This window comes from Bos taurus, chromosome 1 (genome assembly GCF_002263795.3).
Source record: "Bos taurus isolate L1 Dominette 01449 registration number 42190680 breed Hereford chromosome 1, ARS-UCD2.0, whole genome shotgun sequence".
Classification (NCBI taxonomy): domain Eukaryota; kingdom Metazoa; phylum Chordata; class Mammalia; order Artiodactyla; family Bovidae; genus Bos; species Bos taurus.
The window spans coordinates 57,659,958-57,677,398 of NC_037328.1; the positions used below are offsets into that span (position 1 = coordinate 57,659,958).

The window sequence follows — 17,441 nt, forward strand, 5'->3', positions numbered from 1 at the left end:
CCTGAGGTCCAGGGAAGAAACTAACTGTATAAACAATGATAACATAAAGTTTTAGTGTGAGGTAGATATATACATAATGTCCAGAAGTTTAAAAGAAGATGTTTTTAACTCTAAAACAGCAGGGGTAAAGGATTAGGAAAGACTTCCTACAATAAACGATATTTGAGCTCAATCTTAGATGAGGAGTTTTCTAGGAAAATAAAAGGAAGAAGAAAACTGCACACAAAGAATGGCATTTAGAAGAAGGCATGAAGCCATTTGGAGGTTTCAAAGAACTACACATGGTTGGGTATTGCCATTATATGAGAAAAACTGGATATATGATTAGAACTGAGGCTGGATACTGGCAGGCTCCAACTGTGGCAGGCTCTAATTGTGGAAGGCATAAAACTCAAAGTATTCACAAGGAAATAATACATTTCTAGTGCATCTACAGTATCTGAAAAACAAAGAGAAACATTTTAGGATAAAATTCAATGCACAGTGGGTTTTTTGGAGAAATTTTGAATACACTGAAAGTGAATTCGCTCAGTCGTGTCTGACTCTTTGCAACCCATGGACTGTAGCCTTTAGAGTTTAAATATGATGGCTTTGTTATTGACCAGTGATCAAAGATGAGCAAATTACCTGGAATAGAAATATGTGCCAGGCACAAGGCTAAGTGTTTACATATATAGATAGATAGATAGATAGATATAAATGCACTTGATAGCATTATTCCCATTTTGCCAACAAGGAAGCTGAGCTTCTGGGACATTGACTCCTGGTAGGCTACAGTCCATGGGGTCACAAAGAGCTGGACACGACTGAGCAATGTCACTTTCAGTGTATTCAAAATTTCTCCAAAAAACCCACTGTGCATTGAATTTTATCCTAAAATGTTTCTCTTTGTTGTTCAGATACTGTAGATGCACTAGAAGTGTATTATTTCCTTGTGAATACTTTGAGTTTTATGCCTTCCACAATTAGAGCCTGCCACAGTTGGAGCCTGCCAGTATCCAGCCTCAGTTCTAATCATATATCCAGTTTTTCTCATATAATGGCAATACCCAACCATGTGTAGTTCTTTGAAACCTCCAAATGGCTTCATGCCTTCTTCTAAATGCCATTCTTTGTGTGCAGTTTTCTTCTTCCTTTTATACACGACCCACTCCCTTTTAGCTACTATTTACTTTAATAAAACATTGTTTTAAAATAATTTTTGAACACTTAGGAATAGATTTTTGCTAATTTGCATGTTATTTATTTCAGTCTCTCCATGTCGACAGGTGATATCATCCTCATTTTACAGATGAAAAAATTTAGACTCACCTTGATGAAGCAATTTGGCCATAGTAACCCAGCTTGGGCTTAGCTGGTGGCTCAGATGGTAAAGAATCCACCTGCAATGTGGGAGACCTGGGTTCGATCCCTAGGTTGGGAAGATCGCCTGGAGAAGGGAATGGCTATCCACTCCAGTATGCTTGCCTGGAGAATCCCATGGACAGAGAAGCCTGGTGGGCTACAGTCCATGGGGTCGCAAAGAGTCAGATACAACTGAGCAACTTACACTTTCACCCCAGTTTATAAGCTGCTCCAATTGTCAAATTTTTCTTGTGTGAATAGTTCTTGCGACAGTGGGCAGAAACGAAGAGTTGGTTCCTAAGAAATACACTAGGATAAATACACTACCTATCCGTGGCATGCTAAGTCACCTCAGTCATGTCTGAATCTTTGTGACGCCATGGACTGTAGCCTGCAAGGCTCCTCTGTCCATGGGAATTCTCCAGGCGAGAATACTGGAGTGGATTGTCATGCCTTCCTCCAGGGGGGTCCTCTCAACCCAGGGATCGAACCTGTATCTCTCAAGTCTCCTGTATTGGCAGGACGGTTCTTTACCACTAGCCTCACCTGGGAAACCCAAACTTAACCCAATTAAGAGAGTTGGAGAAGCAAGTCCCAGCCATGTTTCTGTAGAAACAATGAGAGACAAAGGTCTGAAAGAGCACATCAACAGCAAGTCCATAGAATCAGGATTATTATAAAGACACATGGGCACAAGCATTTTGAATTCTGAATCTGAATAGGAAAAGCCAAGCTAAGGAAGAAGATTTGAGACATTTGCCAAAATTCATGGGCCAAACCCACCACTCCCTCACTAGATTGTAAGCTCCAGGGGGGCAGGGATTTTCATCTAGGTTTTTCATTCTTCATCCTCAGTGCTTAAAAGAGTGGTTTGCACAGTTTCCTGGCATGCAGCTGGCTTAAGCTGGCTTAAAAATTAAGGTCAACACAACCCTATAGTTACGTACAGTTCACAGAAAAAGAAGTATACATGTCTCCTAGTCATTTAGAAAAAAGCTCAACATCATTTATGGTAAAAGAAATACAAAATAAAAACTACTCAGAAATGCTATTTCTCACTTATAAGATCATCAAAACTAAAAAAACTGGAGAATATACTCTGCAAAACTGTAGAGAAATAAGTATGCCAATATACTGCTGGTTGGAATGTAAAATGTTACCACTTCAGTAATGGAAAATTTGACAATAGCAGTTACATAAGCATTTTCCTTTTGACCCAGCCATATCACTTCCCAAAAACTATCCCAAAGCTATATAGGCAACAGTTAAAATATATTAATATATATACAGAAGACAGGTCATTGCTACACTGTAATAGCAAGACTTCTAGAAATAATCCAAATCATAGGGAACTAGTTTTCTAAATTATAGAACATCCACAAAATGAAGTACAATGAAACCCTTAAAAAGAATGAGGAATATCTCTATAAACTATTATGGAGTGATCTCCAGGACATATTGTTACATAAAAAAAGTAGGACAGATAAAAGTGTATATAGTATCAAATTCTGTGATATGCAGCTACACTAAAGCAATGCTTACAGAAAAATTGATAGCTTTAAATACTAATAACAAAGCAGGAATTACCTAAAGAAGTTAAAAACAAAATAGAAAGATGAAAATAATAAAAGGAAGAGCAAAACTCAACAAAACAGAAAACAAGTAATACAAAAATTAACAAAATTAAAAGCTGGTTCTTCAGGAGTTCCCTGCTTGTCCAATGGTTAGAACTCAGCACTTTGACTAGAGAAGTTCAGATTCAATTTCTGGTCAGGGAACTAATATCCTACAAGCCACAGCACAGCTCAAAAAACAATAGTATGTGAAGAACGTTTATAATCCAATAATTTTAAAAATCAATTAAAAAAAACAGGCAAGTGACTTGAACAGACACTTTACCAAAAAAAAAAAGATTCAGATTACCAATAAATACACAAAAAAGATGTTTAATATTAGTAATCATAGAGGAAATGCAGATTTAAATCAGTGAGATAATGATTATGCACCTATTACTATGGCTAAAGTTAAAAAGACTGATAATATATATTGGCAAAAATGTAAAACAACTAAAACTTTCACACATTATTAGTGGGAATATAAAAAAGTATAACTGCACTAGAAAATTTATAGTAGTTTTTTCCAAAAGTCAAACACATGCCCACATAAAACCTTACCATTTCAATCCTAAGTATTTACCCAAGAGAAATAAAAATATATGTCCACACAAAGACTTGTGCATGAATGTTCACAGAAGTTTTATTCACAATAACCAAAAGCTAGAAACAACCCAAATGCCAATCGGCAGATAGCTAAGTTATCTGTATAATGGAATACTGTTCAGCAGTAAAAAGGAACACACACGAATTGATGAATCTCAAAAATCATTCCTTTGAGTGAAATAAAGTAGACACAAAAGAGCACATATCAGACACCACAAAAAGAGTAAACTAATATAAAATGCTAACTAATCTATGCTGACAAATGGCAGATCATTGGTTGCCCACAGATGATGGGTGTAAAAACAAGGAAGGACTACTAGCATACATGAAGGAATATTTGGGGAACGATGGATATGTTTTTTATCTTGTTTGTGATAGTAATTACAGAACTATACGACTGTCAAACCTCATCAAATTGTAACTTTTAAATGTACCCGGTTAATTACATATAAATTATCCCTCAGTTTAATTAAAAACAATGTCAGAAACATCAGGTTTTAACACACATAATATTAGAACATGCATCTACACAAATAAACATGAAAGAAAATACAAATGAAAACCCCTTGGCACTGGAAATAATGTTTAAAAAAACCTTTTCCATCTAAGTCAAAATCATCAGTAGAAGTAAGATTGTTTTGTGATTTGACTACTAGTGAAACCTCTTAGTCACTTTGAGCACTCGCTTTGAGTTTCCTTTCCCAAATCATCATTGTCATATGCCTGAGCAACTATACACCGCCCACACAGGAGACATTGTATAGGCATGACTATGCAAACACATACTCCAAAGCCTTCCTCCAGTGAGTGAAAAAGGCTCTCAGAAACAGCACATGGTTTTCTTGTGTGATTTAACAGATTTTATCTATACAAAATCCTGTGCTTTGCTGGGCTGTACTGACTAAAAAAGTTAGAAATAGGCATTTCTAATATTTCACAATTCCTAGTAAAATCCCTGATTTAGTAACTGTTTATTAACCAAAGTAGAACATATATTATGCCATAATTAATCAATATAGTGGCTTAAATTATTATTTCTAATATATGCAGATGGTAAACAAAAAGTAAAGATTTTCTGCTGTTTCATTCATTTGCAAGGTTTGGGGAGAATACAAACAAGCAGTAAGGAGCCCGAACAAATGAATTTAAGCTGAAAGAATCCTAAAATTGAAGCAAAACTATAGCCTAAAATATTTGGCTATGCTCTAATAAAATGACCATATAGCTATAAAAGAGAATAATGTAGAAGAACTTTATTTTTACATTTCTTTTAATATTTCTCTCCAGAACTTGAGACTTCTATGCTAGTATTGACCTAATTAAAAGTCATTTTTATGGTTTTTTGTGGTATTTACATCTTTATTTGTCATCTTTTCGTTATTTAACATTTAATGAACTTACTATCAAAATACTTTTTAAAAAGAGGAACATAGAATACATTAAAATATATTCAATATATTTCAATACACTTAAATCTGTGCGAATATTCTGATATTTTACACAAGGAGGATCAAATAATAGAATTATTGCATTTTTCATTTGGTGTTTCAAGCTTCTGACTTCAAAACTGCAAATTGTCATAACAAATACAGAACTGGATCATTTTGAATAAAGCAATGGTGGGAAAATATGAGAGATTTGAGTTTTACTTCACTCTGCTTCTTTCCCAAATTACTTAAAATAATTAAATTTATATACTCTAGTTCTCCCCTCTGCAAAATGCAGACTGTCATTCTTAATAAGTAAGGAATAACTAGTGAAAGGCATCTGAAGAGCACTACAAACTGAGGTTTAAAAGCCAGTAAAAAGGAAACTACATTTCTCCTAAAGATTCAAGCTTCATTTTAAATAAATGCAACTCTGAGACTGAGATCTTAATCACACAAAGACCCGGAAATCAAAATCACACTGCTAGAACAACCTTATTTAGCTATACTGAGCACGTAACTTTTTCTAATCACCAGTATGGTAAAGTCAATACAGTACAGAAAGCTTTATCATAACTCTCTGGCTTCAGAAAACTTAAAATATCAACCTTAACATTTTAGTTAGTATGTTTGTACTGTGTTTTATAAAACTGCATGTTGTGGATATAGGTTAGACATACAAGTATTATTTCCCAACAGTTTTTAGAGTTATGAATGGATTCAAACAAGAAGAGACCTTGAATTGTCTCCTTTTTTTTAGAAGTTCTGAAAATAAGATGAATTGTTAGCCAAGTAGTCTAATTATATTTCTTTCTCTAATGCAATAATTTTCACATTGGGAACTAGTGGAAATCCATGATAGTCAGCCAGAAAATCCATAAACTTTGTAACTTTGGGAGAAGTTTTACAATAATGTACCATTTTATTTCTGATATATAATTTAAAAGTACTACCACCCTGAAGGAATAATTGAAAGCATAGCCAATTTCCCCCCGCATTTTGTTATTTTCTAAATAGCAAACAGTAATGGAGAGACTAAACAAAACAACAGTTGGAATAACAGACTCGTGTGATTTTTTTCTCTACTAAAGCTACCTGAAAAGTAATGCAGTAATTTTATGAGAAATATTGCACGTAAAGGAAATGAGCTTTTTTTTTCTGCCTCCTAAGATGATGATCAGTCTTTCACTAGTAGTTTTCACTGAGATGGTGTCTGAGTGACCACCTATCACATGTATTAGAGCTTTTGGACTGGTGGAGGGAAGCTGGAAGCTGCATTAATAATACTTATTTATGCAGTTACAATAGCTAAGCCTTAATAAATGCCTGTATCATGGAGCTTTCAATCCAATAGGAATAATACACAGTAACCAAATAATCACACAAGTATATGAAACTGTAATAGCAATAAGTGAAAAGTATATAAAATGTACTTTGAGTAACTTACAGTAGTACTGAGGTGATAGGCAGTCTCTAAGATGGTCCCTACTTTCTTGGTAATTGTGTCTTTATAAATCCCCTCCTCTTGCACGTGGGCTGGATAGGACTTCCCTGGTGGCTCAGACGGTAAAGCGTCTTGCTTACAATGCAGGAGACCTGGGTTCGATCCCTGGGTTGGGAAGATCCTCTGGAGAAGGAAATGGCAACCCACTCCAATACGCTTGCCTGGAAAATCCCATGGACAGAGGAGCCTGGTGGGCTACAGTCCACTGGGTCGCAAAGAGTCAGACACGACTGAGAGACTTCACTCACTTCACTCACTTCTAACAAATGCGATACAGCAGAAATGATAGAATGTCAGTGCCAAGATTAAGTTATAAAAAGACTATGGCTTCTACCCTCATGGTTTCTCTCTCACTCACTCTTGGGTCACTGTGAGAGAATAAATATTTGTCTGAGGGTAGTTTATTATGCAGCAAGAGGTAATTGATACAAGACCCAATGAACAAGATGCTGATAATAAGAAAGAGAATGAGAAACAGAGCAGTCCAAATAGAAGTACTTTTATATGCAGAGAATGTGTATCTGGAGGGAATAAGATCTGAAGAAAGACTGGAGCTAAAAAAAAAAAAAAAGTTTCAGCTTTTGCTATTAATCTAATCTTCCATAATGATTTCAGATCTTTTTCCTGAGACAAGTGTATTTTCCTATGGAAGGAGAACAGAAAAGAAAAACAAATGCTTGCCAGGAACACATGTATACCTGTGGCGGATTCATTTTGATATTTGGCAAAACTAATACAATTTTGTAAAGTTTAAAAATAAAATAAAATTTAAAATTTAAAAAAAAATGAAATGTCTTTTAAAATGAAAACTATCTCCTTTATGTGTCTCATGGCTTAATATTTCAATTATCATGATCCTTGCTTCCAAAAAGGAAAGAAACTGAAATGTAAAATAAGAGATTTGGGCTTCTTTTGTGGCTCAGCTGGTAAAGAATCTGCCTGCAATGTGGGAGACCTGGGTTCCATCTCTGGCTTGGGAAGATCGAATAACAATTGGGAAGATGGAATAACAATGTCAAAAGCTGATCCTGGTAACACAATACATCTATTCTGTGTTCTTATACTTTAATTTATGAACGTTATTTACATTTTAAAATACATTAACTTAGTAGCACACAACAACTGTTCAGTAAACAAAACATTGAGTAGAAACCCAAAGTTTTAGCAGAGACAAAACTAGAAAAAAACACCACAATTAGAGTAACAAAATCAACTAGCCTTTTGGCTAATGTTAAAATAAATAAATTTCCACTTATTACCTCTGTAATATTGCACAGATTACTCTCTAAACAGTTGCTCTATCTACATTTATGGGAATTTAATATCTGATAGGAATAGGCATTCAAATTCCTAAGGGGAAGAATGATTATATCATTGGTAAATGATACTGAGGGAACTAACTAGCCACTTGGGAAAAAATATGGATAGGAAACGTGCTAATAAAAACCATATTGCTGGGACTAATTTTTGTGTATGTGACAATAGTCACAAAGTCTGCATCATTTTAGTAGGACACCGTATTAATAAAAGTCATATTGTTGGGCTAACTTTTTTTCAGGCAATTACCATCACACAGTCCAAAACTAGGTAATGAAAACAAATTTGTTCCCTACTCAAGGTAGATGTTGTACAAATGTGTATCAGTGATCACAAGGGTCAGTGTTTTTGGTGAATAGATAGTGAATATATACACATATCAGATATACAAAGATATGGGCATACCACATTTTACTGCGCTTCACTTTACTATGTTTTTTACAAATTGCAGGTTTATGGAAACCCTGTGTTGTGAGATGATGGTTAACAATTTTTAGTAGTAAAGTATTTTTTAATTAAGGTGTATACATTGTTATTTATACATAATGCTATTGCACACTTATACACTACAGTGTAGTGTTGTTATTTAGCCTCTCGGCTGTGTCCGACTCTTCTGTGACCTCTATGGACTGTAGCCTGCCAGGCTCCTCTGTCCATGGGATTTCCCAGGCAAGAATGTTGGAGTAGGGTGCCATTCCCTTCTTCAGGAGATCTTTCTGACCCAGGGATCAAACCCACAATGCTTATGTCTCCTGCATTACCAGTAGATTCTTTACTGATAAGCCAGCAGGGAAGTCACAGTATAGTGTAGACATAATTTTTTTCTTTAGACAAAACTTTTACATGCACTGGGAAACCAAAAATTTGTGTGTCCCAGTTTATTGTGATATCTACTTTATTGTGGTGGTCTGGAACCAAACCCACAATATCTCCAAAAAACACCTTATATTCTAGGATATTAATGCTTATATAGTTTATAATTCTTAGAAAAAAACAAAAAGTTGGTCTTTAGGGGCCAATTAAATAAGTTATGAAGTAATATCTATAAAAGAGCTTTGGAAACTGTAAAATGATAATTATGATATAATTTTTTGAATGTTTTTCATATTCAGACATAGTATTAAGTGCTTTATATATATAATTTAACTCAATCCTCATAGCAATCCTAGATACCATCTCAGGGAGTTTGGGTAAATTCTCCCAATTTAAAAATATTGGCAGCTAATTCAAAATTTCAAAAATATTACATGAGCCAGTCAAAAGTGTCTCTAAGCCAGATCCAGCCCATGGACTGCCACATCACTGTCTTTGATGTGGAAATTAAAGACAAGGCCAAATTGAGAGTCTTGAAACATTTAAAATTAGGGATCTAATGAAGGAAGTAAAGTTAGCAGAAACAATGAAGAAAAGTAGAAGGTAAATGTGGGGTCTTGAAACCAGGGAAAGAGAAGTTTTCAAGACACAAGTAATCAAGGCCAAGTCATATATGAAAAATTTTAAAGTAAGGAGTAAGAGACATTATGATTTGCTAACAAAATTCAGAGACCATTAAGAGCTGTAAGAGAGTAGTAGTGTCAGTACAGAGGCAATAGAGAACAATGGCAAGGACCCAAGCAGAAGCAACTGTCAACAACTGTAGACTTGCTCTTTCAAGAATTTTTACCCTGAAAGTATCAGAGAATGAGACAGTAACTTTATCTTTTCATGTCAAATCTGAAAGAGAGAGATGGGGCAATGTCTGAAACTAGAAGGACTTTTCTAGTGGGTATTTGAGTTGTACAGCGTATTTGTAGACAGAGGCAGCGCTAGCAGTTACAAGAGTGGAGGAGGCTAACTGGCAGGCAGGATCCTAGAGGTTGTGGGAGGGGATGAGACAAATGCAAAATGAAGGTTTGCTTTTGAAGAGGCTGACACTTGGTTCTTCAGAGCGAAGCATAAAGGGCAAGAGTGGTTACAGATACCAGAGACATTTTGAGGAAGTTTAGGCTGACAAACATTTTCTGAGTATACCTGGGCCTCCTGAGTGGTGCAGTGGTAAAGACTCCACCTGCCAATGCAGGAGACCCAAGAGACACAGGTTTGATCCCTGGGTCAGGAAGATCCCCTGGTGGAGGGAATGGTAACCCACTCCAGTATTCTTGCCTGGGAAATCCCATGGACAGAGGAGCCTGGTGGGCTACAGTCCATGGCATAACAGAGTTGGACCTGACTGAGAAACTGAGCAGACACAAACACGCAGGTGGACAAACACTTTGTGAGTATACCTACTCAGTGTCAGGTAGCTGTGCAGAGCTTTAGGAATAGTAGAATGAATAAGGCAAGGTGCTGGCTCTCAGAAACCTTAACATTTGCGGAAGTTAAATTCCACATTGGATGAAGGGTAAATCTGAAGGTGAGCAGCCTGTAGAGCTGGGACAATGGGGATAGTTTAGGTGATGAAGAAAGACCTGAAATGGTGTTCTTAATCTTGGCTCCCATCAGAATTACCTACAAAAATTTGTGAAAGTCCAGATGCCCTGAAATTTGCATTTAGGCTTCAGATAGCATCACTGCATCTTTAATATTTTAGGCCCTGTGGGTGACTCTATCTGGAAACTAACTTCAAATTATTGGCTCAGAACAACCTCTGAGTAACGTCTAAGAGAGAGTCAGTAAAGGGCAGATACAATGATTTTTTTTTTTTTGGAGAATGAAAACAACTAGACTTAATTATTTTGAACCTACCACTCACTACTTACTACATGAACATTTTTTTTTCCAAAAGTGTCAATATCACAAAAATAAATCATAAAACCAGACATTCTCAAATTATGTAATAGATGCTCATGTGTGCTCAGTCGTGTTCCACTCTTTTCGACCCCATGGACTATAGCCTACCAAGCTCCTCTGTCCATGGGATTTTCCAGACAAGAATACTGGAGTGGGTTGCCATTTCCTCCTGCAGGAGATCTTCCCAACCCAGGGATTGAAACTGCATTCCCTGCATTGCAGGCAGATTCATAAACCATAGGGAAAGATGGCATAGTATTCCATAGTAAATTAACAAAATGGCAAGGACAAAGAAAAATCACTAAGCAACTTAAAACTTTATGTGAGAACACCCTTTGAACACACTTAGGCTCCCCTCTGTTGACAGGAAAAAAAAAAAAAAATCAGATTCTGCTTTCTCCTTTTAGCTGTGATCCTGTCTCTTTTCTTTGCTACCAAACTTCTAGAATTAGTGGTATGAGCCCTCAGCCTCCATTTCCTATCCACTCATGCCCTTCTCAAGGTTAGCAATTTTGTGGCTCCTACGTCCTTCCATTCAGGCCACAATTTTGAACGTCATCAGGCCCTTTGCAGTCAACCTTTAGGCCTTTCTTCAGTGCTTATGCTCCTGGACTGCTTGGCATATTTTGATGCTATTAACCATTTTCAGAGAAGGCAATGGCACCCCACTCCAGTACTCTTGCCTGGAAAATCCCATGGACGGAGGAGTCTGGTAGGCTGTGGTCCATGGGGTCCCTAAGAGTCGGGCACGACTGAGTGACTTCACTTTCACTTTTGACTTTCATGCATTGGAGAAGGAAATGGCAACCCACTCCAGTGTTCTTGCCTGGAGAATCCCAGGGACGGGGGAGCCTGGTGGGCTGCCGTCTATGGGGTCACACAGAGTCGGACGTGACTGAAGTGACTTAGCAGCAGTAGCAGTATTAACCACTTTCCTCTTCTGCAGCCATGAAATTAAAAGCTGTTTGCTCTTTGGGAAAAAAGCTATGACAAATCTAGACAGCATATTAAAAAGCAGAGACATTACTTTGCCAACAAAGGTCTGTATAGTCAAAGCTATGGTTTCTCCCGTAGTCATGTATGGATGTGAGAGTTGGACCATAAAGAAGACTTAGCACCAAAGAATTGATGCTTTTGAACTGTGGTGTTGGAGAAGACTTTTGAGACTCCCTTGGATAGCAAAGAGATCAAACCAGTCAGTCATAAAGGAAATCAGTCCTGAATATTCATTGGAAGGACTAATGCTGAAGCTCCAATACTTTGGCCACCTGATATGAAGAGCTAACTCATTAGAAAAGACCCTGATGCTGGAAAAGATTGAAGGCAGGAGGAGAAGGGGGGACGACAGAAGACGAGATGGTTGGATGGCATCACCAACTCAATGTACATGAGTTTGAGCAAACTCTGGGAGATGGTGGAGGACACGGAAGTCTGGTGCGCTGCAGTCCATGGGGTGGGGCCACGAAGAGTCAGACACAACTGAGCAAGGGAACAACAACTAAAACCCCTTCCTTCCTGCACCTCTATCACCACCGTATGCTTCTCCCTATCTGTCTCCTTCTCCACAAGCCTGCCTGTATCCTCAGGCACCTTTGTAAAGGTATTTCCCCAGGTCTCACCTGTTCCTCTTTCACCATCATCCCCCACCTCCAGAACTTGAATTGGGCCTCAGTACAGTTGATTTCTCCTTGTTTTATCACTTCAGTCACAGTTTAGCTCCCTCGGCCTTCATATAGGCTGTTTGACTTTCTGGAATATTCATCCCCTCAACTTTCCTTGCCTGGCTGTTTTATGCTCTTCTTCATTTTAAACCTCGCTTCCAAAGAGCAGTTTTCCCTGATCTTCAGAACAGATCAGGCTTACCAATTACACATTGCCATGTCACCCTATATTTCTCTTAACTCATTTTATTTTATGAAATTATTTGTGATGATTAATTTAATGTCTACCTTTCCTAACAGATTCTAAGCTCTGTGAGAGCAAGATCTATGTTTCTGCAACAGAACATTGTGTCTGACACACGGCAAACACCTCCTTACCTACTGATTGACAGAAAAAGCTAGTCCGTGTTGTGAACCTTGACTTATTTTTCCTAAACAAGAATCTCAGTCCTTATGCCACTGTTTCTCACCACTCAAATGCTTGCTGTTATTTCAAGTATATCACACCAAAAAATCATGGATTTTCCCACATATACTTGCCACATCTGTTTTCCCCTCTATTTTTTGTTGCTATGGAGGAGTTCCAAGCTCAGCTCATGCACTAAAAAGCTGAGTAATGTCTTTAGTAATTCCTTAAACATTTCTGGGCTTTATTTGCTCATGTATAAAATGAAAGAATTTAATTTGAAGGTTTCTAAAGTCCTTCCTGTTTGAAAGTTCAATACTTCTTAATACTGTCAGGCATTTCTTTTATTCCACAAATAAGGAAATTACGGTTTAAGGTCGGGAGGGCAAGTAAGTTCTTAAAGATGACATACCTAGTGATTTAAATTATATCTCATTATAGATCTTTAAATTGAATACAGAGATTCATAAGAATCTAGAAAATGGGGGGAAGGGGAGTGAGATTTTTTTTAGAAAAATGAAAGGTAACAAAATAGTCAATGCATGGAGGAAATTTAGAAAGCAAAAAGGCCACCTGATGCAAAGAGCTGCCTCACTGGAAAAGGCCCTGATGCTGGGAGGGATTGACGGCAGGAGAAGAAGGGGACGACAGAGGATGAGATGGTTGGACGGCATCACCGACTTGATGGACATGGGTCTGATTAAATTCTGAGAGCTGGTGATAGACAGGGAAGCCTGGCGTGCTGCAGTCCATGGGGTCACAAAGAGCCAGACGCAACTGAGAGACTGAACTGAACTGAACTGAACATTCAATTTCAACATCTAAGACAATACAGCCAACCAAATCAATATCAGTTCATAAAAACACAATGATATTTAAAAAATCACAATGATATTAAAAAGACAGACGAAGAAAGTTCCAGTTGGCTTATGGCCCTGTAAGCTTCAACACAATAACAACCGCAAATTCTGACAAAATATAAAAGCTATCTGAAGCCACGGGAAAGTAGAAAAAGTGAGATTCTTGAGGGGTATCAATCTTGAAAGAAGGAAAGGTTCCCATATTTATCACTTCTAGTCCCAGGAAATACTGCAGCTGGCAGGATACTGGACAGCTAAAACTCTAAGAGGAAAAAAAATCCACAGTTTTTCTGAAGAACAAAAAGATAGATTTCGGGGCAACCTTGGGCTCTTGAAATTGAGAGAGGCAGAAAGAGAGAGTTCAAATTCCTTATATAAACTGTATGCACATCTCTGGCTAATCCCAAGCCCCACATGGCAGGGCACACTTACGCCAACCAACTAAAGGTAAAAGCACTGTGATTTAAAATATTGTCCAAAAGAGAGTTTTTAGTTTGAGGTCCACCAAGTTCAATGTTTTCTGAAAAAAAAAAAAAAAAATCAACAAAGTAATAGAATATAGTCCTCTAAGATGTAATAGTCACAATATAAATAAATTTACTCACTGTACAGAGAACCAGGAAATTGTGACCCATTTTTAGGAGGGGAAAAAAAAAAAAACATTAAAGGGAGATCAACCTCAAATTGACCCACATATTGCAATTATCAGACAAGTACCATAAAGTAGAGATTAAACTATTCTCAGTGATATGAAAGAAAATAGGCTCACAATGAATGAAGAAACAGAAAAACCTCAACAGAAAGGAAAGAAACAAGTTACAAAATAAATGGAAACTATAAAATAGAAAAATATAAGATGACCTTAACAGAAGAATAGAAATGAGAGAAGAAAGTGTTAGCAAACTTAAAAATATATCAATAGAAGTTATCCAATCTGAAGAGCAGAGAGAAAAAAAAAATAACTGGAAGAAAAAAAAAACAAACAAACCTATGTTAGCCACAAAGGCCTTCAATGAAGTAGCAGAATGTCTAACTTAGAAAGCTGGTAGATAAATATTTGGAGAAAATAGTGATTAAAAATTTCCCTAAATTTACCAAGAAGCATAAATTTACAGATTCAACAATTTCAGTAATCCTCAAGCAGGATAAATATAAAAGTAACCATACGTAGACACATTATAAGCGGTGAGAACTAACAGAAAAAATCTTGAAAGTGGCCAGGAAAAAACATGACACATTAGAGTAAGAGGAACAGTGTTTTGAGTGTCTGCCAACTTTTCATCAGAAATGGTAAAGCAACATTTTTAAAGTGACGAAAGAAAAAAAAGTCAACCAGAATTCTGTATCCAGCAAGAATATGCAAGAATAAATATGCAAGAATGAAGCATATTCAGATAAAAGGAAACCAAGAGAATTCCTCGCCAGCAGGACTACACTATTAGTGAGGATAGTAGAAGTTACTTAGGTTGAAGGGAAATAGCATCACACAGAAACTCAGAAATTCAGGAAGGGAGGAAGAATATTTGAAACAGCAGCTATGGTGGAGATAGTACGTGTACCCAGAATCCTATTTTAGGAATGACTTTTTGCTCCTGCTGTTAGGAGCACTGCCAGCAGACGGCCTTCAGTTCTCACACCTTCAGAAATCATCTCAGTTATCCCAAGCAAAGTCAGACTTTACCCAGAGCAGTCCATATCTGTTGACTGATTTGGAGAATGAGGCCCATAAGACATTCTGATTCAATGCAGAGCCTCTCTGGAGCCACTCTAACTCCAGAAATTCACATGCAGTCAGATGAGGGTGTCATGATTGGGATTGCTGGCCTTTTCCCCTCTGCTGCGTTGCCCTATTTTCCAGCTGCTGCTTCCAAGAGTCCTCACTAATAAACTTTCTCTGCTCAAAACTCAACTTTTAAAGTTTATAACTATTTAAAAAAGTAATGGTTTGATTCTTAGGAGCAATTAGCATCACACAGTCCCAAGTCATTTTGTAGCCACAGATCTGCTCCCTAATCCTATTTAGGAATTTTCAAATCTGTATTGATGACAACAAGGGGAAGAAGCAAAAGTATATCCATGGTTACTACATTCTTAATCACTGTACAGATTGATTTTTCAGATACAGCAGAAAGCCAAATGACAACCAAGTTATTTTATTAACTAGCACCATTAACTGAAATACTCGTGACTTTGTTGGAAAGGAATTTACCTACTGTGGAATTCTCTGATTTGTTCCCATTTCCTTATTTCTATCCTCAACCTATTAGCATCTCTACATACAACTTCTCATCTTAGTCTGCAATTTCAGAAGAGCTTCTGTCCTCTTTTTTAAAGTGAAGCATTCCATCTATACTACAGTGTCTCTTTTCCCACATCTTCTCAGATCTTATTTTCTGTTATAAAGAAGAAGAAATAATTATCATTCCTAGGACCCAAATCCAAAAATCTCTAGAGCTTATTCTGCCATTTTTATCTCAATGTGTACTCTTTTTGTGGGATCCTCCACCATGAATAATTCACGAAACCTGGATTGTGCTATACTTCCAAGTACCAATAGAGATTTTCATCCTGTGTGTTTGCCATCTCTAGATTGAATTTAACATCTTCCTCTGCAAAGAAACTTCCCTTCTTAGCCACCAATGACTCTCAGTGATACCATGGACCTTCCTAAAATGGAAACTCAAGGGTAAGAACCCTTGCCCCTGTTTCAAAATAAAGCTTTACCAAGTACCACTCCCACTCAATGAGATACTGCTGCCACATTTTTTTTCCAAAATTTTATTTTATTATTTCCCCCAAAAGTTACAGTTTCCAAGTTCCTTTGTTTACTGATTAAGGATGCCTGAAATGCAGCCTTATTTCCTGAGATCATATAACAATCTCTGTTACATCAAGCTACAGTGCTTTCTCTCCCTGAATCATCTGCCTTTAATCATGCTGCACACCTGCTCCTCCCAATTCCTATCTTTCTTTCCCCATCTATCCAAACCTATCATTCAAGACCCTTCTCCTCCAGAAAGCCTTCAATAACTCCAACACCATTTCAAGATTGACTGATTTAAAATGTTCTCCATGTGTTTCATTTTAGCTTGATCTCTCGAATGTAGGTGGCAAATAATTTTTAGGCCCTATTCTCTCTCTCTCTCTCTCCACACACACACACACACACACACACACACACACATTATATATGCAATCAATAACCTCTAACCAGATTGACAAAGAGAAGACACAAATTATCAGTATGAGGGGCAAAATAAGAGATTCTGCAGACACCAAAATCTGCAGATGCCAAAAGGATTTGTTGATGTTGTTCAGTCGCTCAGTCATGTCCAACTCTTTGCAACCCCGTGGACTGCAGCATGCCAGGCTTCCCCTCCTTCCCTGTATCCTGGAGTTTGCTCAAACTCATGTCCATTGAATCGATGATGCCAACCATCTCACCCTCTATCAGCCTCTCCTTCTGCCTTCAATTTTTCACAGCCTCAGGGTCTTTTCTAATGAGTCAGCTCTTTGCATCAGGTGGCCAAAGTATCCAGGTTTCTCAGGAGGCAGGTAAGGTGGTCTGAAATTCCCATCTCTTTAAGAATTTTCCAGTTTGTTGTGATCCACACAGCCAAAAGCTTTAGCATAGTCAATGAAGCAGATGTTTTTCTCGAATTCCCTTGCTTTCTCTATGGTCCAACAAATATTGGCAATTTGATCTTTGTTTCCTCCGCCTTTTCTAAACCCAACTTGTACATTCGAAGTTCTCAGGTCACGTACTACCAAAGCCTAGCTTGCAGGATTTTAAGCATAACCTTATTAACATGCAAAATGAGCTCAACTGTATGGTAGTTTGAACATTCTTTGGCACTGCCTTTCTTTGGGATTGAAATGAAAACTGACCTTTTCCTGTGGCCACTGCTGAGTTTTCCAAATTTGCTGACATATT

General features: G+C 37.4%; 1 protein-coding gene across 3 annotated transcripts in view; it reads right to left on the reverse strand.

The window, feature by feature from the left end:
- Positions 1-17,441, reverse strand: part of LOC516008 (CD200 receptor 1-like) — a 63,520-nt gene that overhangs the window by 42,369 nt on the left and 3,710 nt on the right. The window lies entirely within an intron of this gene.